The sequence below is a fragment of the Lissotriton helveticus genome, chromosome 7 (genome assembly GCF_964261635.1).
Source record: "Lissotriton helveticus chromosome 7, aLisHel1.1, whole genome shotgun sequence".
Classification (NCBI taxonomy): Eukaryota; Metazoa; Chordata; class Amphibia; order Caudata; family Salamandridae; genus Lissotriton; species Lissotriton helveticus.
In genome coordinates, this window is record NC_136068.1 from 1,441,723,109 (window position 1) to 1,441,745,560 (window position 22,452).

Below are 22,452 nucleotides of genomic sequence, written 5' to 3' on the forward strand. Positions count from 1 at the left end.
TACAAGAAGAGTCCCAAGTCCACTTGAAGAAAGTGAGGAGCAACTGGTGAATAAAAACAAGAAAATGTGAAAAACAGATACCTGTTACAGACTTGAGGAAATGTGTGGAGAGTGAAATGAGAATGAATAGAAAACAAAGAGGGTACCAGAAAATGTGATCGTGACTATTGTGGTGAGACAGAACACCCCCCGAATCAACCAATAAGAGGCTATTTTATATTATTGTCATTGTATGTTTAAACTGCATTTTCAAGTTACAGTTCTTCAAAACCAGCACTGCCTTTTCTTGCCTGCAATATGAATCAAAATAATAAGCTAATTAAACTAATCATATTATTATAACTATGAAAGTTTCACGTACCTCTTCTAAGTACACCTTCTTGTTAAGAGGTATCCCTACTGTTCTATTAAATTAAACATGATGGTTAACTGTTTTTAAAATGTACAATTGTATTGGCAGCATGTGGCAGCCATGCTTAGCAAGCAGCTTGTCTTTCCTTTTTTAATTTTTTATTATTGTAGCACATGCTTCCAATTAAAAAATAACAAAAAAGTATCCGCTGGTTGACAAGGCCTGTCCTATCTGCTTTGCCAATGCGTGTTTATAATGTGCTACACCAGGGATGCAGTGCATATTCGTATTAAAAAGCTGACCCAGAATACTAAGATGAACATCATCAGTAATCAATTAATTATTACAGTGTCAATCAGTGCTCTGCACTAAGTGCAAAAACCTTTCTGGGCTGAAATCTGCAAGGTACGGAGTAGAAGTGAGTTTTGTGGCAAGTTTATATTTTCATGGAAAATGCAGTTGCTGCTGAATCGCTTATTAATATTGACCATGAGTTTTTGGTTAAAGGTATAAAATGATGCGTGGAAGGTTGTAGGGTGTAAGCATGCCAAAAGGAATTGTGGTAGAAACATTGATAATGTTTTATCCACTTGAAACATTACTTTACAATGAATTAATAGATCATTTTGAGGAACACAGGATCCAATCCATTGCAATGGAAGACTGCACATTTCATCTAGATTTTCCAGAATAGGGAAACTGATCAATGCAGCCTTACCTTTTTGACACTTTTTCATTGGATTATTCGTTGTGGTCCTAGCTAAGCAGGATTACAACAATGTCTACTTACCGAAGCCACTGGCAAGCTGCAGAATGTTCAGAATTCAGCCTACTATTTCATTGTAATTATGACTACATCTAACCACATTAGCCCAGAACTACCAGCTTTACACTGGATGCCAATACAGCAGTGAACACATTTAAAAAATATGTGTTTTGTTCACAAGAGCTCTAAAGCCCTCCAAGATTTTACTGATGAACCAACTGAACAGCCACCTAATGTTGGTGTTTCTGGATCTGCCATCATACTAGACTATCAATTCAATTCCTTTTAATTCATGTATTCACATTATTCCGGGGGCCAATCAAATAGAGAAGTTCAAACAAAAATGATAAAAATACTATGCTGGTGAAAAAAAAGAAAGAAATGTAAAAACATTTTGGCCCACAAGTTGGATCTCCGAGTCTCTAGCATTAAACAAATTTGATAGTGGCAGTTGGATCTGGAAAATTGCCATGCCCCAAAGATGTAGAGAACCAATGTATTATACAGGTGGCCTGAATCTGTCCGGCGATATTGTGACAATGTCTCACTGCTCCTTCTTGTACTGTGGGCTAAATACAGTGGTTGAAGGATCTCCCTTTGCACTCCCAGGGTGTGTGTGCATTGAAGCATGAGGTTAAAAATGGACTCTTGTCCTCCAAGCTTGCATGCACATTAGGAGCTACTGATTGTGCTCTTTTACCACTTTTTGGTGAAGGACAGAACTGGCAAGGTTCCAAGTCTGAATTTCAGGTATAGGATACATTTTCCTCCAGGAAACAAGGTGGTTAGGTATAGATTGTAAGCTATTAAGGATTTGGTGGCCACACATGACCTGGGTAAGTGACTCTCCAACAGTGAGAGCAAGAGGGAGTGAGGACCTGAGTTATGTAGATATAGAGGGATATAGAGGGATTTCTAATACCAGAATAGGGAATTCCTGGACTTAATGATATAAAAATGTCTTGTGATATATACCAATTTGATGCAACTATCATCTTCAAATATCAGATATTGAAACATAAGCCCTGAAGAAGATGATTAACCCCTGAAACACGTGTATGCGGACTGTGTAAGAAGGTCTGATAAAGAGGAATTTTGTATACAATCTCAAAAGAGTGATAATATTGATTTGAGTGGAATTAAATCCAATGAAAGGCTAATACTGAAGGACTATAAATTACCATACACCTCCATAGGTGTACTTTGACTCCCCAAAAGTGCCCACTGGGCTCTCGTGCTTTACGAGTGCAGCTTCTTGATGATCTTTACGGACATTTTACTAGGATTGTCCCAGAAGTATGAACATCCTATATTTTGGAAGCTTTGTCTGGCCCTTGTTTGCAAGAATATCCAGGAGAGCTTCTTTGAAGTGGGTCATGAACGTTTTGGTCTCTTTATTGGTCCCAGCCTGGACCAATAAAGAACATGCTTCATCGATGTTAATGAATATTAAATGCATTGGGAGGAAAAGGAAGATCGCTACAGCATCAAGGCTCCACCTTTTAGAGTGTCCCAGTAAGTTCCTGTTACTGCACATATCGGATAATGAGTTTTGCATTTTTTATTGCATCCAGTACATACTGGTGGGATAGAAACCCATTAGCTGGATACATTTCTGCATGCCAAACCAGCAGTCAGTTATCAATGGGAAAATGGCAGGTGAATAATTGGACATGTAGATTTGGGTGTGTACGCTCCAAACTTCCAATATGCGCCCCATTTTAGGGGCAAAACTCGGAATAAATGATAATTATTGCACGCAATTACTTCCGTGCACCTCTGTGTTGGTTTTTTTCTTCTGCACACACAAAACATCAATCCTCATAGTGATGGCCAAGGACAGCTTTAGCGCTGGTGGGGCACAATTGGGTTGCAGCTGAAGGCAGTGTGAGTTTCTCTCTGTGGGCCAGTATGGTGTTCAGTGGGGGAGAGGATGTGGTACTCTGCCGATGACAGAAACTGCAAGGCTCTGAGACAAATGGCTTGTGATAGCACTTTTAAGCATATTTGGGACATCCTGCAAATGACAAAGTTTTCAGATGAATGTATAGTGTTGACAAATAACAACAGAGCGCATGTGTGCATTGTCAATTTAAATAAATGTGGAAAAATACTAGCTGTAGCGTCGTCTTTTGCTTGTGGCAAAAATAAATGTGGATAAATACAGGAAAAATGCCTAAAAAATAAATATGGATAAATACAGACAGAAATGGCAAACATATGAATACCATAAAACCGGGAGCCCTAGTAATAGTGTGCTGCAGAAGTGTCATTACATTTGATTAGATGAGATTAAATGTATCTCTGGATATTGGTACAATTGGCCAGTGGCAGTGAGAGTGTGGAAAGCAATTTATCTAAAAAGGGACTGATATCTTTGAGAACAAACACGCCGAAGTCCTGAAGAATCAAGCCAACTGCCTAAAAGCTGCCTGAAAACGCATGCCTGCAGGTTTTCTTAATAAGAATTAAATGAGCTCAATGCAAAAACCAATATATTCCAGAATCTTGATCCCAGTTGACCTAAGGACCATCCTCACTGCTTCTTTCTTTAAAGCCCATATCAGCAGGTCAGAAAGGCACAGTTGGAGTTAAGGAACTTGCAAGTAGCTGGCATATTCATCCTTGTTCACCCTTGAAGCAGTGAAGAGTTTTCGAGTTTACATAGGAAATACACGTTTGTATTTATTTCAGTTTTAGGCACATCAATTGGCCACCTCACAGTTTCTAGGTCTGAAATTTTAATGAATACAATATGCCTTGATACAGAAAATATTTAAAACAATTGTGTTAATAGTAAAGAAAGGTACAAAAACACTCACGGAGGTTGGAGGATGTTTGGCTTCTCATAGATTAAGCTGGAAAGACAGTAAAAGAAATGATTAAAGTTTTGATACTAAATAGAACAGTGTCTTTAATGACATTATAAAAGTTTACAACTCATCAGCATGTGACTATGATATATGACACTTGAAATCTTTTAAATAGCTTTGGACAACCACAATATTATTTTGCTTGAAGCGTTGTAATGTCGTCGGTTTCAGAAAATGTAGGATCAAAATTGGGACCACATATATTCACCTTCATTATTTTCACTGATGGTTGCTTGAGGGAGGCCCGGATGTTTACGTGCTAATCCAAAAGGGCAGAAGTGTGCCTGTGGTGTGGGCAAAACGTATTAGTTTTGGTCAGAGGTGAGTGGCCGTTTACCTAATTCCGTCCGCCGCCCTGCTACGGACGGAATTAGGTAAACGGCCACGCACCTCGGACCAAAACTAATACGTTTTTGTAATGAGGATAACCTTTCCCCGCCCTATGAGGTATCCAAATACCCAATTGAGAGTATTTTGATTTTTTTAGGCTTACCCAATGTGGTTCAAGCCCACACCAGAGGCACACTTCTGCCCTTTTGTGGTCCCAGAGAGTAAGACCGGGCGCGTCTTTTAGGGGACGCACACCATCCACTCTCAGGGTTTATTGGTCCTGAAGAAAACCTGGTTATTTTATACCTTTATGGTTGAAACATGTAGACCAGATACACATAGAGATACATGGGCTCATAATTACCCTCACTCTATCTCGCCATTGATTTTAACATTGTCCAGTTGCTTGCAAATAAAAAATCTTATTTTTCTAAGTTAAACCAGGACAATTTTTAACACACGTACTATGTTTTTCCCACGCACCCTCACTCACAACCTGCTCCACTGCAAACAGGTGTTGTAGCACACCCTGATGACGCTAGGTCATTAGGGTGGACCCCGATGATGAAGCATGTCACCACTAGGTGGTGAGTGAGGGGTTTCTTAACAAAAGGAGAACTTTCTCGCTTTTTTGTTTAACCACACACCCCATTAGGAATCGGCGATTCCATGTTGGTGGTACTCCTTGTTTGTTTTTAATGATATACCCAGGGGTACAGGAGTATTCCCCGTTCACCCATGTGAACTAAAAACCTTGCTCTCCCTATTGTTTTTTCACTTCATAGGATTATACTATCTGCAAAACTACTCCTTCACAAACAGCACTCAGCTTCTTGTCAAGCTAAAGGTTAACTGGGAGACCCTCGCTGGCTGACTTAGATTAAAAAAAAATGAAGGATAGCTTGTTGGTTTCACCTCTACATTGCCTAAATGCAACAACTTTTCTTCCCTTTAGTTGCCAGATTACCCCTGGCCACTTTAGTCTACAAAACTGAGGTCAAAAATGTTGGCCAGTAAAATGTCCAAGGAAACCCAAGTTAACCATGTAGAGAAAACACGCATGTTCCACCTGTTGTCTCTTGGATTATTGCAATAGACTCTACAAAGGTAGATCTCCTAAAACCCAGAGGGTACTAAATGCAGGGTCTGATTGCCCTGAGGTTTTATGAAGCCATGCCACTTCCACAGATGATCTTTGCATTGTTTGCATTTAACTGTTCACTGGGGTCTTCGTCGCACACCATGAACTATTTTCTTTACACTCTCTGACTTGATTGTAAACTAAAATGCCTTCTCTTTTGAGCTACAAGAAATGTCCATTTCTCAGGTCAGCACCTAGGAGCAGCCCGTATGTAATAGTTAGGGCTCCTGGTTTTCCGTTTTTACGGATTTTTACATATAAAATACAGGTGGAAAACAAGATTTGCTTTATCTGTATTAATATATAAAAACGGGAAAATACTAGTACAATTTGCTGTGCTCCAGCAGACCTGTCTACAGTAACACAAAATGCTTTTATTGATGCCCCAGCCATTTTCCAAGGCTCTGCTCCGCCCCTCGAGTGAGGTCTTCTTCATTGACATCAATAGAATCGCACCCACAACCATCTGCTGTCTCCCCCTCCTTAGAGGGTTAAGAGGTGTCGGCCAGGGCTGAGACAGCTTCACGGGCACACACAGAGCTGCCAGCCACACCCGAGTACTTCACAGGTCTTTGAAAGACCATTTACTTGTTAATGAGGCCTCGTTGTTCTTTCACCCCTTCTTAGAGCTCCTGCCTCTTCACTCTTTTTTTTCTTTTTTTTAGGTCAGTTCTAGGAGCACTCCAAGAAATTCTAAGAGGTAGTGGTCACTTGCTTGCAAGAAGCTCTCCCACCGTGGTTGAGGGAAGGAGTGCAGAACCTGGGTCTATCAGTTACAATAGCATCTTCTGTTTCAGACTGCATTTATTTTTTGCTGGTGGACAGCAGCAAGCTGTCATTTGCTAACTTGAGTGACTGCACCTGTCAGGCATCTTTTAAATGTATTCAAAGATTGGACTGTATTCAGTTCTGCAAATGTTTGCAATAGTGGTGCTCCTGTTACTGGAGAAGGACTTTCAATCTTAAACTAAAAAGTCTGCCATTATCTCTACGGCACCACAAAACACTTCCTACAGGAACACCTGCCTGGTTCCCCAGCACCCTGCAGCTCCGAGTCAGACCTGGTCCCCCAGAATCACAGCACTTGAATACTAAAAGTAAAGTTCGCATACAACATCCCAAGCAGCTATGATTCTAGGGGGCGCCACCCACCCTTCACCGATGAAGGGACTGAGCACCTCGTTCTGTGATAAAGGACTCACGCCCTGCGCTCTTCATGTCGGTGTAACAAAGGCTGAGGTATATCTCGAAGGCCGAGCAGAGGGCATCGGAAGGGACACTCACCTAATGCTGGGATGAGTGGCACCTACACAACGTTAAGACCGGGCCACCCACTGGTCCAGAAAGAAAAATCTCAGGGGCAAGGAGGAAGCAAGGACCGCTTGCATCCGCTTGCATGCTCTAGGGAGGGGGTGTCAATACTGTGAAGGGCAGGAGGGATCGTAGTACAGGTTGCAGGGGGCCTTTGTCAGCAGTACCCTCACACTTGCATGCAATGTTCAGAGCCTGGAGTGGGCAGTGACCACCTGCATAGTGCATTTCGTCCCAGGGGGTAAACTCCCCCACAGTGATGCCACTACTAGGGGAGAGGGAGATATGGAATGGGTAGTAAGAACTGCAAGTACCCCCACGAGAGGGTCCCCTGGTGAGGACAGTACTCCCCCACCATAGAGGAGGTTTCAATACCCCCTGGCCCATGCACGGTGCAGTCACATGGCCCCCGGCTGGTGGGGGGGCCCCAGCTGCACCCCCGTGGGCCACTCGCTGCTGGCCCAGCAGATGAGCATCATCGGCAGCTGCAAGAAGAGCATCAATATGACTGAGTGCGTGCCGGTGCCCAGCTCTCCGAGCACGTCGCCGAGATCGTAGGCCGGCAAGGCGAGTACAGGGAGCTGGGCCTGCCTCTTCACTCTGCCGATTGCTGAAGAATTAGCCCCCACCCCGAAATCTTTAATAGCCCCTCCACCCCCCTAAATTTCACTCTAGTTGCGCCTCTGAATGTGGGTCCCTTCCAAACTGTTTGACTTTGATTTTAAATAAACCCAGAGCTTCGACAAAGACTGGCAAGGGTGCAGTTCAGTTTTTGTTTATCGCAGATCCAGCCAAATTATGTTTTCTGCTCATTTGTAATTTGCAAACACAGTGAACGCTTTTGGAAAGTCCTTCATATGTGTCATCGCACACTTACGCCCTCATTAAGAGTGTCCCAATAAGTTCCTGTTACTGCACATATCGGATAATGAGTTTTGCATTTTTTATTGCATCCAGTACATACTGGTGGGATAGAAACCCATTAGCTGGATACATTTCTGCATGCCAAACCAGCAGTCATTTATCAATGGGAAAATGGCAGGTGAATAATTGGACAAGTAGATTTTGGTGTGTACGCTCCAAACTTCCAATATGCGCCCCATTTTAGGGGCAAAACTCGGAATAAATGATAATTATTGCACGCAATAACTTCCGTACACCTCTGTTTTGGTTTTTATCTTCTGCACACACAAAACATCAATCCTCATAGTGATGGCCAGGGACAGCTTTAGCGCTGGTGGGGCACAATTGGGTTGGAGCTGAAGGCAGTGTGAGTTTCTCTCAGTGGGCCAGAATGGTGTTCAGTGGAGAAGAGGATGTGGTACTCTGCCGATGACAGAAACTGCAAGGCTCTGAGACAAATGGCTTGTGATAGCACTTTTAAGCATATTTGGGACATCCTGCAAATGACAAAGTTTTCAGATGAATGTATAGTGTTGACAAATAACAACAGAGCGCATGTGTGCATTGCCAATTTAAATAAATGTGGAAAAATACTAGCTGTAGCATCGTCTTTTGCTTGTGGCAAAAATAAATGTGGATAAATACAGGAAAAATGCCTAAAAAATAAATATGGATAAATACAGACAGAAATGGCAAACATATGAATACCATAAAACCGGGAGCCCTAGTAATAGTGTGCTGCAGAAGTGTCATTACATTTGATTAGATGAGATTAAATGTATCTCTGGATATTGGTACAATTGGCCAGTGGCAGTGAGAGTGTGGAAAGCAATTTATCTAAAAAGGGACTGATATATTTGAGAACAAACATGCAGAAGTCCTGAAGAATCAAGCCAACTGCCTAAAAGCTGCCTGAAAACGCATGTCTTCAGTTTTTCTTAATCAGAATTAAATGAGCTCAATGCAAAAATCAATATGTTCCAGAATCTTGATCCCAGTTGACCTAAGGACCATCCTCACTGCTTCTTTCTTTAAAGCCCATATGAGCAGGTCAGAAAGGCACAGTTGGAGTTAAGGAACTTGCAGGTAGCTGGCATATTCATCCTTGTTCACCCTTGAAGCAGTGAAGAGTTTTCGAGTTTACATAGGAAATACATTTTTGTATTTGTTTCAGTTTTAAGCACATCATTGACCACCTTACAGTTTCTAGGTCTGAAATTTTAATGAATACAATATGCCTTCATACACAAAATATTGAAAACAATTGTGTTAATAGTACAGAAAGGTACAAAAACACTCACGGAGGTTGGAGGATGTTTGGCTTCTCATAGATTAAGCTGGAAAGACAGTAAAAGAAATGATTAAAGTTTTGATACTAAATAGAACAGTGTCTTTAATGACATTATAAAAGTTTACAACTCATCAGCATGTGACTATGATATATGACACTTGAAATCTTTTAAATAGCTTTGGACAACCACAATATTATTTTGCTTGAAGCGTTGTAATGTCGTCGGTTTCAGAAAATGTAGGATCAAAATTGGGACCACATATATTCACCTTCATTATTTTCACTATGGTTGCTTGAGGGAGGCCCGGATGTTTATGTGCTAATCCTTCTGCTAGGAGCATATGAGAGCAACCCACTCTTCTACAAAATTACTAGGTCTAGAGTGAATTGCAGTAGTTGGGTTGACCATGGAGGGATGAACTTAGACAAATGTGTGATGAAACCCTTTCTACCTCCAGTAGTGAGTGTTCTTAACATGTACCGCTAAATAGGCAGTCATCTTTGTGGTGAGAATTGAGGGACACACAAATGGACCATAAGAAGGATAAGACATTTTGTAACAATTAAAGACGTGGCTTCCAAAAATGTAGGCACATTACACCACACATCCCCTACCACTCTGAACATGTCAAAGCCAACAAAACTAAATTTAGAAGATATACAGTAACCAACAATTACATTTTGTAACCCCCATTACTCAGTGTTTTCCTTTATGAGAGGGCTTTACATTATAGATCTGTTGAGCACCCATTTTACCATAGTAGAGCAAATAGACTAATAATTAGTTAAACACCTGCTTGATACAATCGTGGCTGGCAGCATTACCAAATAATTATGAAACCTGAAGGCTTAAAACACGTAATATTGACAACAAAATCCATTCAGTTCACACTGTGTAAATGGAATTAGGGACACAGCCATTTCTTTGAAATGTGTGTCCTTAATAAGCCCTAAATATCTCTGGAGTGTGCCGCGGAAGGAAGCAGAGGTACATGGATTGCTACAAGCACGTTGAGAACTCTGCCATCCAGTATTCTATTTTAGTAGGACTGCTCCGTCCCAAAATCAGAACCAATCTGTGATTTTCCAAAGAGAAGGCTAGAGCGACATAGTTGCAATATCCTTTCAGAACATCTTTTTCATAACCTAGTAATGCCATCAATGGGGTGATCACTAGCTGGGAGTCGTAATTTTCTGTAACAAGGTTGCGACATTATAAAAAAATGACTGAGGTGGCCATGTTTGAGCCGGACTTTCTTGTCTATGTGGAAGGTGGAGGTCAGGAAGATGAGCAGCTGTTGAATGGAGTGTGTACATGCGGTAGAGCTGGCAGAGTCGGGGCCTGAAGTTTGTGCTGGAAAAGAGTCTGTGTCGGAGTGAGCTGAGAGGTCACACGGACGCTGCCTGTCCAGCCATCAAGATGTCTGCGACTTGCCAGAGAAGGGGATGAAAAGATTGGGAGAGCCATGTTGGGGCTGAGTTGGAACGGAGGGCTCCAGTGCATGGGGCTGGCCTCCAGTTTTGAAGCAGCAAGAGCATGGTAATGAAAAGGACAATGCAGTGAACAATGATGTCAGAGACACGGTGTACTCTGGTTTATTATACACATAAATCAGTTTTGTATCTAGTGTGTAATTCATGTACTCTGAAGTCCTTATGCAATGTATCTGGCTCTATTGTAAAGAGCTCTGACAACTTTGGGTAAAGTGCGCTTGTTGGACTTGGCCCTTTTTGCAGGGTTATCCCTAAACTTTCTGCATCTACCTCCTATTTTTTCCTGGCCTGTGGTTGTGGGCTATAGGACTCAGGGTACTTTACTACTGCTAATCAGTGCTATAGTGCATATCCTCTCTGTGTAAATTGTGAACATGATTGGTTATCCATGATTGGCATATTTGATTTGCTGGTAAGCCCCTGGTATAGTAAGGAGTGTCCCAGGGCCTGTAAATCAAATGCTACTAGTGGGCCTGGCCTGCAGCACTGATTGTGCCACCCACACGAGTAGCCCTGAAAAGGTATCTCAGACCTGCTCCTGCAGTGTCTGTGCGCAGTTGTTGACTGTCATGTCGACCTGGCAAGTGCACCCACTTGCCAGGCCCTAAACCTCCCTTTTCTTACATGTGAGTCACCCCTAAAGTAGGCCCAAGGTACCCCTGTGGGCAGGGTACAGTGTATATGAAAGGTAGGACATGGCCTGATGTGTATGGCAAGTCTTGATAGTGAAATACTGCCAATTTCCCTTTTCACTATTGAAAGGCTATCTGTCCCAAAAGATAGAATGGTATTTTATTTATAACATCTTAAAAATATAACTTCCAATTGGGACGAGATAGAAAGGTGGAGTTTAGTATGCTTGAACTCAGAATAAACAAATGCATCTTTTAGTAAAGATTATTTTTATTTTGTGCGTTTGAAAATACCACTTTTAAAAAGTGGGTGTTTTCTTGCTTAGCCATCCTGTGTGCCTCTGCTGGTTTGTGGATTGACTATCTGGCTTTTGAATGACAGGGGCTGGGGATGTGCATTCGCTCTGACGGCCCAAGGGGGGAGTTGATGTGTGTCCTGCCTTTCCTGGATGAGCCAGGGCTGGGCTGAATAGACCTGGGCTGTATTTAGAGTAGTGGGAGTAGATTTGTTTCACACTTGAATGGGCCTGGTCTGCCTTGGACAATGTTGTCTCCACCTCCTGCCAGACAGCTGCACCAGAGAGGACAGAACTGGTTTTGGCTGGGCAAAGAGATTCTCAGCCACTACAAAAGAAATTTGTTCGATAAAAAGTGGGGCCCGATACCCTGAACTTTAGATTACTTCTGGACTTAAGAGGAACCTTTGCCAAGGAGAAAAGCTGCGAGGAGGAGTACTGCCCCTTGCTTTCTGCTGTGTGGGGTTGGCCTACAGTTGCTGTTTCTGTCACAGGAACTTTGCTTTGAACCTGCTTGAAGAAGATCTCCAAGGGCCTGAAGTGTGCTGGCCACCTGTTCGGATGTCTCAGGGACACCAAGACTTCACCCCAGATCCCCTGAACCCTCTTGCTGAGCAATCTGGTCTGCTAGGAGGTGCCTATTCTAATGTTGGGCCTCTGGAGGTTGTTTCTGCTGTTGGGAGCTAGAAGAAACCTAAAGGAAGCAAAAAAAACAGTTTCCGACGCCATCAGCGACCCTGCTACGATGTCGCGATCTGCACCAAGGCCCGGGGCACCGCTCATGAAGTGAATAACGCACCGCCCTGCCTGCACCACAGCTCTGATGCCCTTTGATACCTGTAGGTATTGGTCATGCCCGACACCAGCACTCACACCGACTCCGTTATCACCAGCGCCTGCATCCTGTTATCGGGGAGCCGATAACCGCCTTGAGTGACTCCACAAGCTCGCCGACTTCGCATTGTCACTGGAACCGTTGCCTCTATGACCCTCTTCCCCTGTCCTGGACTCGACACGCCCCCTCCTCACCTCCCCCGTGGCAGCCAGGATGCCAGCCTTAACCTCTGCACCGACGTCGTGCATCGTCATAGACTTTGTTTCCAAGGTACTGTTCGTTTAGTGTTCCATGTGACTCCGTGCCTGATGCCGCGTTCCTCACGTTTGGCGCCATGCTTTAGATTTGGAATGAAATGAAAAAAAATGTATTTATAAAGTGCATAGCTACCCTAAGGCATCCCAGCGCTTTCAGCAGCAGTGGACAGAGAAGACATCTTTACTGGACAGTGACTTTGAAAAGCCACGTTTTAAGGAGTTTTCAGAAAGGCAAATGGCTGGATTCCAGACGTATGTAGGGAGGGAGGGCATTCCAAAGCCTATCAGCATTATAAGATAAAGAGCGGCCGCCGCTTCTTGCTCTCTTTATTTTTGGAACGGTGAGCAAGAGGTTTGCAGAGCAGAGACTTCTGTTAGGGTGACGATCGATTGATTAATCGCTGGTCGGTTTACTGCTGTCACGACGTTGTAATAGACCCATTGGGAGCTATTTGTTTTCTACCTGCTTTATTTTTGCAATAACTGATTTAAAGTCGTATTTTGTTACCTGTATGTGGGTTTTTGTCATTTTGGTCTTGTTGAGTTTAGATAAAGATACTTTATTTTTCTAAACTGGTGTGGTTTCCAATTGTTGTGTTATCACTGTATTACTTTGTGTTTTGAGTACAAATTCTTTACACATTGCCTTTGGGATAAGTCTGCCTGCTCGTGCTAAGCTACCCAGGGGGTGAGCAGGGGTTATCTAAAGTGTGTATCCTCCTTACCCTGACTAGAAGCAAGGGTCCCTATTTGGACAAAGGTACCTACCTCTGCCAACTAGAGAGCAACATTTCTAACAGCACACTATATAAAAATGCATAAATAAATACATTGTATTCGGGAACCCACTCATGCAAGGTGCAGAAAAAAGGCTACCTGGCTTCCAACAGTTCGAATCAATTGCCTGCTGACTGGCCTGTAATATGTCTGGTGTGTGTATTTTACTTCAATTAACTGGAATTTACCATTTGTAGAGACATCCTTTATTTGTGGAAGCAGAAAAACCATTGTGTCTCTGTAATGTCATGTTCCTATTTGCCCTCCCATTTTCTTTTAATATATACTTCTTCAGCAGCTGGTAAGTCAATAATTATAGTGATATACAACTTCCCGATCATTTTAGTAGGCAGTAATCAATGTGAACGCCTTCCAATCTGCATGCTCCTCAGGCATGGTATTATATATCCGAGTACAGAACTGTGTAATTTTTGGGACATAAATACATCCACTGATATGCCCTCACCACCATTCACATATTTCAAGAAAGTTTTAAATGTCTTTGTTAGAAAAGAGGTGACCATTGTCTTCCAGTTCTTCCCCTGTGACAGTTTATTGCACCCCTTTTTGATGTCTTTTGTATACTGGGATTATCTGCCAACGACTCAATGGGGAATATGTCTCTGTGGTTCCAGTCATTGCCTCCAGCCTTGCCCATGCCCAAATACTGCAGTGCAATGTACATATTTTTTTACTTGGACTATAGCATTTCTGGAACAAGGTACTGTCTAGTGGAATGGGAGTCGCCAGGCCTGCCTCAAAGTTTTGATGTGGGACCTCACTGTCCTTATAAAACTAAAAATGTGCAACCCGCGCTTCTGCAACATACAAGTATATTTCAGAATTTGGGGTAGCCTGCTCCCTTTTTTCATAGGAAAGTTGAACTTTAGTCGATGCTATTCTAGGTTGATACTCTGCCCATGGAAGTCTAAACATCAGGGTCTTAAACTGGCCACAAAATGATCTAGTGAGCGGAAGAAGCATTATGTCTTGTTAACAGCACCATTTTGCAAAGCCCTATGCTGCCAGTTATCATCAGTGGTAATTGAATCCACCTCTCAACTAACTCTGTAATCCCAATCACACATTTCCCATAACTTTCCCGCATCGCCACCAATTCTATATCCCACTGATATTGAATACCCAAATATAGCATTGGTTCCAGTTGCCATGTGATTGGAAAGTCCATGGCTAAAGGGTAGGTTTTCTTAGTTAGGGCCATTAATGCAGATTTAGACTAGCTTATTGTAAAACATGAATATTTCCGCAACAAGATTATCTCTTGAATAATCTGAGGAATGTTTGTGCTGGATCTTTGAATAATAATAAAAAAGTACATTCATAGTGGGGATTTTCAAGTACCAAATTTCTTACCTTTATGATGATGTTATTCCCTCTAAATGTTCGCAAGCGGTTCCACTGCCAGAGCACATAGAATGGGTAACAAGTGGCAACCCAGCTGTGTTCCTCTACTAATCGTGATTGGGATGGGTAATTGAACATTGACCATAATCCTGCCACTGGGCTGAGTTTAAAGTAGGAGCCATTTCAGCATAGCTTTACCCATACCAATTCTTTCTAGAATTGTCTTTGGGAATGGCCATTCAATAGAATCAAAGGCTTTGGCAGTGTCTAAAAGCGCCACTACTGCCAACACCCCTGGGTCAATCTGATGAGTCACTACAAAAAGCATATGCAAGTTGTTGGCTGTTGACCTGTCCGGTAAAAAGCCAGACTGATCTGGCCTAATCCACCTATGTAGCAGTGAGGGCAGTGTATTGGCCAACGTTTTAGCCAGAATTCTTTTTTTTGTCCACTTTTATCAGAGACAGCAGACAATATAATTCACAGTAATTAGGGGTTTACCCAGCTTGAGCATGGTTATCACAATAGCCCCTCCAAGGGATCAGGTCAATACTCCCAGCTCTAAAGTCTGATTGAAAAAGTTATTTATCTTTGGTAATGCCTTATTTGGTAGAGACTAGATCTATATAAAACTATAGGGTCTGCGGTGCACACCTTTGTTTGTTTGTTTAAACCCCAGTTAAAGAAATGTTTAAGCAAATGGTTAAGTAGTCATGTATGTTTGCTGTGTGCTGCACAGTGTTTGTGGCCTGCCTGTCCCGCGCCTGTATCAGTCATCAATAATCAAGCGAGCTTGCACTTGAGCAACTGTGTGCACTACCATGTGCAGTTTACGTGAAGATAAACAACCTGTACTGACTACTATTGAAATTATTCCTGTTCAGCCTAGTTAAACAATAACAATTTTTAACACAAGATTATTTTTGAGTCAATATTGTTTGTTACTGCACAATTTACATGTGAGAAAAACCTCTATGTACATCAAAAATTTATAAGTACATCATTAAATTATAAGACAAACATTTTTGTCTTGTATCCAAAAACTGACAATACAATTTGACATGTGTAAAAAACTACGAAGCATTCCATTCCAGGGTGGCCCGATGCATTTCAGGACACCACGTCCCTTCTTCAGGGGCCACTGTACTGAAAAAACAACAAAATGAAGATTTGTATGTATACAATGATATGATGTGTGTTTTCAATATTTTGATATAGCAGAAGCGCACTAATAGTGTTGCAAATAATATCTGTGAGCCACTGCCATGTTTCAAATGTGAGCTCCTGTTTTGAACTTAATAGAATGTGTTTTATGGGTGTGGCATGGTGTTGAAAACCATAACGACAACATGTCTCTGCATAATGTCTGTAAATGACTCCCACACATCACCCATACTAAAAATAAATTAAGAGAAAGTGGTATTTAAAACAATCTATGTTTAAGAATCATTCAATGTCATCAGGGCAGGAAAGTGTGTAGTACAGAGCCAGATCTATCAGGGGTTGGGGTCCTGGGCCAGAGCCCACTTTGCCCTTAAAATGTCTCTGAGCATGTATCTGCTTCACTGCAGTATAGCATGACCACGTTAAAGGCGCATAATCAATTCTACCTAAGAGCTTAAATAATCTTTGGGTCTGTTCTTAGGCTACATAAAACATTTCAACCAGCACTTTTATAGCATGCTAACAAGTAGATAACGATGAGTTATTCTTGCCTCAACACATCCTTGTGGCATGATCTAGCTGGGTCTGTAATTAAATTGAGGCTTTTTACTGCCCGACACCCCATTACAGACAACAATGCCTTTACACTAAGGATTTTGTTCCACAAGCAGAGACAATCAGTGGCATCTAATAACAAACAACAACAAACCAATTTCAACTTCACTCTCTGCTTTGTTACTCGGTGTCACTGAGGTGCTGATAATCCAATATATTTGATTGACCTCTTCCTCTCTTCTTGACTGATTGGGATATTTTGGGAATTGTCTTAGCTTGTCACGGAACTTAAACTTCCGCTTGGCAGGATACAACATAGCATATGTCAAGGTCATGCCGTTTATTTCTTGATTGGTGCAAACTTCCACCTTGCATCCTGCGCTGAACTGTATGAAATCCAGAAAGAAAGAGGTTAGAACCTTCATGTTGTATAGCCGTTTTTTCTCAGAGCCCTATTCAAAATTGCACCACAGTCTCTGTTACTGAGCAGGGTCTAGGCCGCAGTGTATGATGTGCTCGCACTAACACCAATGTTGCAGACTGGTTATCCTAGCCAAAGTTGTCATCAGTAATTGTTCAATTGTTGTAGATTACGGTATGCCATCCATTCGTAGGCTGTTTTTTCTACAGTACATCTCAAGGTCTTGGGTGCAGCCTGATTTCCTAGAGGCTGATTGTGTAATGTGTGTGCGTTGTCGTGTGCTTTAGGCAGTACCAGTTAGTCAGATGGCCTATGTTGTGACCATGGTGACACTCTACAAGGCCAGTTTGGGCCCAGCCTCCTGGACCTCACCACTAGGTCTGGGCGGACACCCTCTTGGGTCCATAACTGGAGCTCCCCTTGAGACGGGTGCCATCTGGACTTTTGCTGCTAAGGCAGCCCCCTCAATGGTAGTCTTTTTCAACTTACGTTGGACTAGGTTGGCAGTGTCTCTCTGAGCCTGCTCCTGTTTTTACGTCCTTCTCCTGTCTCTTCCAGTAATAGTGTAGCATGTGGGTTTGTATTTCCTGCCAATGTTTGATGTCTAACCCTACTACACTATCTAAATTGGTCTGGATCTCAGTGAGTAGTCCCTTCTTGAGGATGTTGCAGAAGACTGCAACCTGGGGACCTGTATCAGTCCAGGGCTGTCATGTCTCCTGCCAACATTTTTCTCTCATTTTGTATAGGAACTAAGTCATGGTCTCCCCAGGCTCCATGCTCTGTGCCATCAGTCCTCCTATGTCTGGGTAGTCAGGGAACAGCTCCATCAGGGCCAATCAGATCTTGAGTTTGAATTAATTAAATGTGTCCCGTCATACTTAGCGTTGATCAGCGTGACTGCAGGGATGTGGGCTGGGAAGAACACCATGGCGGTCTTCCCCAAAAAGGCTGCTGAGCAGACTTTTGATGTCGCCTACAGCTAGGTTTATGCCTGTGGTGTTCTTTTCAAATCAGGGGATCCATTTCCCTGCCCTGTCCATCAATGGGGACAGTTTATTCCTGAGCCTTTCTTTGTCTATCTGTGCCCAAGGCAAGTTGATGGTTCCTGCTGCACCTTTCTAGAGTAGCGGACAAATCCTGGCTCAGGCCAGTTATGTCAGTTCCTCCCCTATGTAGCGCTCCCAACGCCTCAGGCATTCCTGCATGTAGGGGTGATTACATTTTGGATCTTCCCCTCTATGCTGAATGCAATCCTCTGCAATGGCCATGTCCTCTGGTTCAAATGATCCCTCCTCTGGCTAGGGATGATCATACTGGCCCTTCCCTTTGGTCCAGCAGATGACAAGAAGGCCACGTGAAAAACTCGCTCTCTTCTCAGGATACCGGAAATGAGGGTCTTTAACAGCACGCGTTTGAAACACAGCACCCAGATCGAATTAACGATCACCCCATAGACTGTTACTGACTATATGAGCGATCACTTTTGATATAGCTCGCAGACCGCCCCTTTTCTTTGCACTACGGTAATTACTTTAAACTCAAGTTTTTTAGCATTGGAAAGGCATGATTATTCACTGCACAACGAAATACAGAGTAACACTCTAGGTTACTCCATATCATTACTTGACTTCACTTGAAATTACATGACCATTGGCATGTTTCGAAGTATCTTACGGTTACCTCATACATTTTTCAAGGGTTGACAGGATCATTTTTGTTGAGTACCAACAGTTACTGCCTTTAATTAATTTGAATATATAAGTGCATAAATCATAGCTATGTGAATTTGAACATAGACTATTGTTCCTCATGATATTATTGCTTGTTCATTGGATTGGTCCCTGACGAAGGGTGAAAAACCCGAAATGCATTGGACACGCCAGTCCAGTCATCTTAATTGAATGTTTGTTCTTCACATGAAATGAAGTTACATCACATGAATACCTACAACGAATAAATATATATGGATTCAACTTGTGTATTATGGAGTTTACACTTTGAGAAATCCTCAACAAGAGATAGCGAGTTGTGTCCAGGGACACACACCCTATGTAGGAGGTGCTATAATCATACTGACTGTGTTTTTCTAGGCAACATCTTGGCCTCAGCCTCACTTCCTGATGCTTCCTCTGTGTCACTAGGCCTGTATGGGTGGAATGTAGCCCACAGCTCCCCCTTCGAAGTTGGATCTTACGGCAATGGCACTCTTTTCTTCACCTCCATTTGTGGAATGACCTGCCAGGAGGACCATAAACCTCCCTCTGACCTTATGACACACAGAAGTGCATTCAGGAGTATGTGCTTCCTGTTCAGCTTGGGTCCAGTGGGTTGCTGCCGATGGGTGAGGTGTTGAACCCTGAGAGGGCTTGGTACTGAACTGAGCCGGGGCCGACTGTGTGCGGGCTAGTGGGACCTGGGATCATCTTCCCCTCCGACGGCTTGCCGGGGTGGTCCAGCAGACTCCTTGACTAGTGGATTGGAGTAATTCAGTGCGGCATCCACTGGGATGGCCGGTATCATTGAGAGCACAGCCCTAACGGTGTATGGTGGGGAAGGTGCAGATGCCATCCTTACTGGCTTGGAGATAGTCTTATAGGCTGGGGCCACCTCAGAGACGGCCCTCAGTTCTAGCTGGGCCTCCTGCTTATCCTTTTTATGTCCCACATACTTGGTCTATATGTGAGTTCTTTTGTGTTCTGTGGTGTTGGTGTCGAGTGTTCCCACCTCAGGCCAGGGAAATGCATGGTCTTTGGTCTGGATGTGCCACGCATGGCAATATTTCTCTTTTTTCCGAGCCGGGGTGGGGAACCTTGTTTGCATGTTGTTTAGTGGAGTCTCGATAACGGATTGGGGAACTTGTTTGTTTAATGCTTTTGCTGAATATATATTGTCTTCATATTTTTAACTCATTACAAATTCTACTCTAAATAGGGGGAACTGTGTACACCGGGTGCTACCGAAAACCAATCTACTGGTTACGAACTCGATAACTACTGATGCATCAACAGAAATAAACATTAAATAAATACAAAACCACAATGAAATAATAACAACCTGTGACAAAAGTGCAATAGATTATGACATACATTGTATTTATGAGCATTGACATTGTCATTTGAACACAGGTTAAGCCATATGTTGGCATTTTATTTATTGGTATTGGTATTGCCGTTGTCGGTCCTGCACATATCATGGTACTCATTGGCATTGTATTTACCAATTTTAACATCTCTTGGAGTGAGGCTTGAGGCGGTTTGCGTGCAGCACCCTCAAAGGTTTCCTAGGAGTCTGCACGTCCACCATGTAGGTGATGTCACTCTTGCACATCTTCAACTCAAATGGGCCAGACCAATGGTCTTGCAGAGCACAGGGCTCCAAGGAATGCCATTACCCACACCTTTTGACAAGGCTGAAACTCAACCAGAGTGGTATTCTGGTCATACAAGCGTTTCAGGTCCTCCTGGGTAGCTTCCAGATTCTCTTAGAATAGTTTCTGAAAGCGGGCTGTCTAGTTGCGGAAGAACATAATATAACTGAAGACATGTTGGGGTGGCTTCCTGAGTGCTTGCTCCCAGTGCCCCTTCACCAAATAGATCAGGTAAGTCCCAGAGGCTTAACCAGCTGCCTGGTCCTCGGCCTGCTTCCATGAATCCATAAGAGTAGGGCACTCCTTCTATGCTGCACAGAACTTCTCCCTGGAGGGACCTCCTTCCTGCGTCTTCTTGGCAGGGATTTGGGCCCCTTTTCAGGCTCCAGGATCTTCTGACCACCCTCATGTGCTGCCATGGACTATGTGGTCAGGCACACCCAATTAGGTAATCACAACATCTCCAAGTGTGACCTGCACTTCACCTCCTTCAAGCCGTTATGCTCTAGGCAGGGTTGGTAGCAGTCAGTCAGTCAGTCAAACCACTTCATTCGGTTAAGTTAAAACCATAAAAGTACAGACACAAAATGCATACATACATATATGTGCAAAAATACAATATAAAGTGTCCACAGTGTGATACAATACAATCCGGCAGTGGGCAGGCTATGTGCAAAGAACGCAATACAGTACTGGCCAGGTAAAGTGCATTTACAGGACAAAAGTAACAATACATCCAAAATATTTGATATAAAACTTATTACAAAATACCAGTCATAAAAACCAAGTTTAAAAAGATAAAATCAGAATTAAAACCTCATTATTTATGGGCTCTTCTCGCGGCTATTTCTCAACCGGACAGCTGCCGTAAGAAAACTGGCTATATAAAAGATCTCATTGGCGTCACTTAGTAGCTGTAAGTACAATAAGACTGGCTTAACTTGGATAAAACCATTTTTTTTAGTAAGGGAAAAAGAAACCTCTTCCTGATGTCACTATACAAATCACAGAACATTATTAAATGCATTGTGTCCTGGGCTGAAAAATTATCGCAAGTGCATGGCCCTAGTTCTTCCAGCCTGCGCCACCCCTTGGAATTTCCCAGTGAGAGGTGAATTAAATTACAACGGAAGCGTGTAAGGAGTATACGATGGAAAGGCCTAGTCACAATTTTCAGGTAAGGTTCCATCGACTGCGTAGTTTTTAAAAGATAATGGGCTTTTACCATTACTTTTTTCAGCTCCGATTCCTCTCCTTGTACTGCCCACAAATTTAAAATGCTGTTTCTTCACCCCGCTGGGATCCATTTTCGTGATCAACCCAGGTTCATCATAAAGGTCCTGTCGACCAACAGTTACCAATGTTTCCCTTACATAAACGAGCCACCTAACCTTATGTACACCATCCAGAGTGAGACAATCCCTGATCAGTCTGTGATTAAGGTCTAATTCGGGATTAAGCCACAGTTTAAGCCAAAAAAAATAACTGGCGCCAACCTGAGTGTATCGGTTATATAACCCACCCCCAGTTCCTGATGTACAGCATAGGTGGGTGTTGATTGGGGAACCGATAATATACCCCATAAAAATGTATTCTCCTCTAGCTGTATCCCCTCCATGGCTCTATACCCCCAGATAGAGGAGCCATATGTGGCAATTGCGATACATTTAGCTTTGTAGATGTTCACAATTGCCTCAACAGGTTTGGTTCCTAGCCGTTTTGGCAAATCCATTTACGGCTGCAATTGCCCTAGCCATGCCATTGACCTTAAGTTTATATTGAGCAGCCCATGTACCTTTCTCATCAAAGAGAACCCCCAAATACATAAAAGAAGTTACCCTGGTAACTTCGGAGCCTTCACAATAAAAAGCCCGGCAATTTAGTTTACTCTGGCGACCTACACTCATTACATGTGACTTGGCTATATTTACCTTTAAATCCGGGGATTTCATAAAATTACCAAATCCCACCAGCAGCTTCTGTAGGCCGACTGCTGTGCGGGATAACAAAACAGCATCGTCGGCAGAAGCACAGGGAAACGCTCCTGACCAATTTTGGGGACATCTAGACTGGCTATATCTAAAAACTTGCCTAAATTATTAATATAAAGAATAAAAAGCAAAGGTGCTAAAATACAACCCTGTCGTACTCCACGCCCAGAGCTAAAGTGCCTAATACAGTTCCCATCTTGGTCGATCCTCACCCGCGCAGTAAGGTTCTGATGCAGGTCAGCTAGGAAGTGAACGATTCTTTTTTCCATCCCCATCTCTAGGAGGATCGTCCAGATCTTTGACCTGTTTACCAGGCCGAAAGCTAAAC

The 22,452-nt window shown here is 42.9% G+C and overlaps 1 protein-coding gene across 1 annotated transcript in view; it reads right to left on the bottom strand.

Annotated features, from left to right (window-relative positions):
• LOC144770343 (histo-blood group ABO system transferase-like) overlaps positions 1-3,977 on the bottom strand; it is a 255,645-nt gene extending 251,668 nt beyond the window's left edge. Inside the window, exon 1 of the mRNA XM_078654797.1 lies at positions 3,941-3,977. The gene's annotated coding sequence lies outside the window, so the exon portion shown is untranslated. The remainder of the gene's footprint in view (positions 1-3,940) is intronic.
• Positions 3,978-22,452: the final 18,475 nt, after the last annotated feature.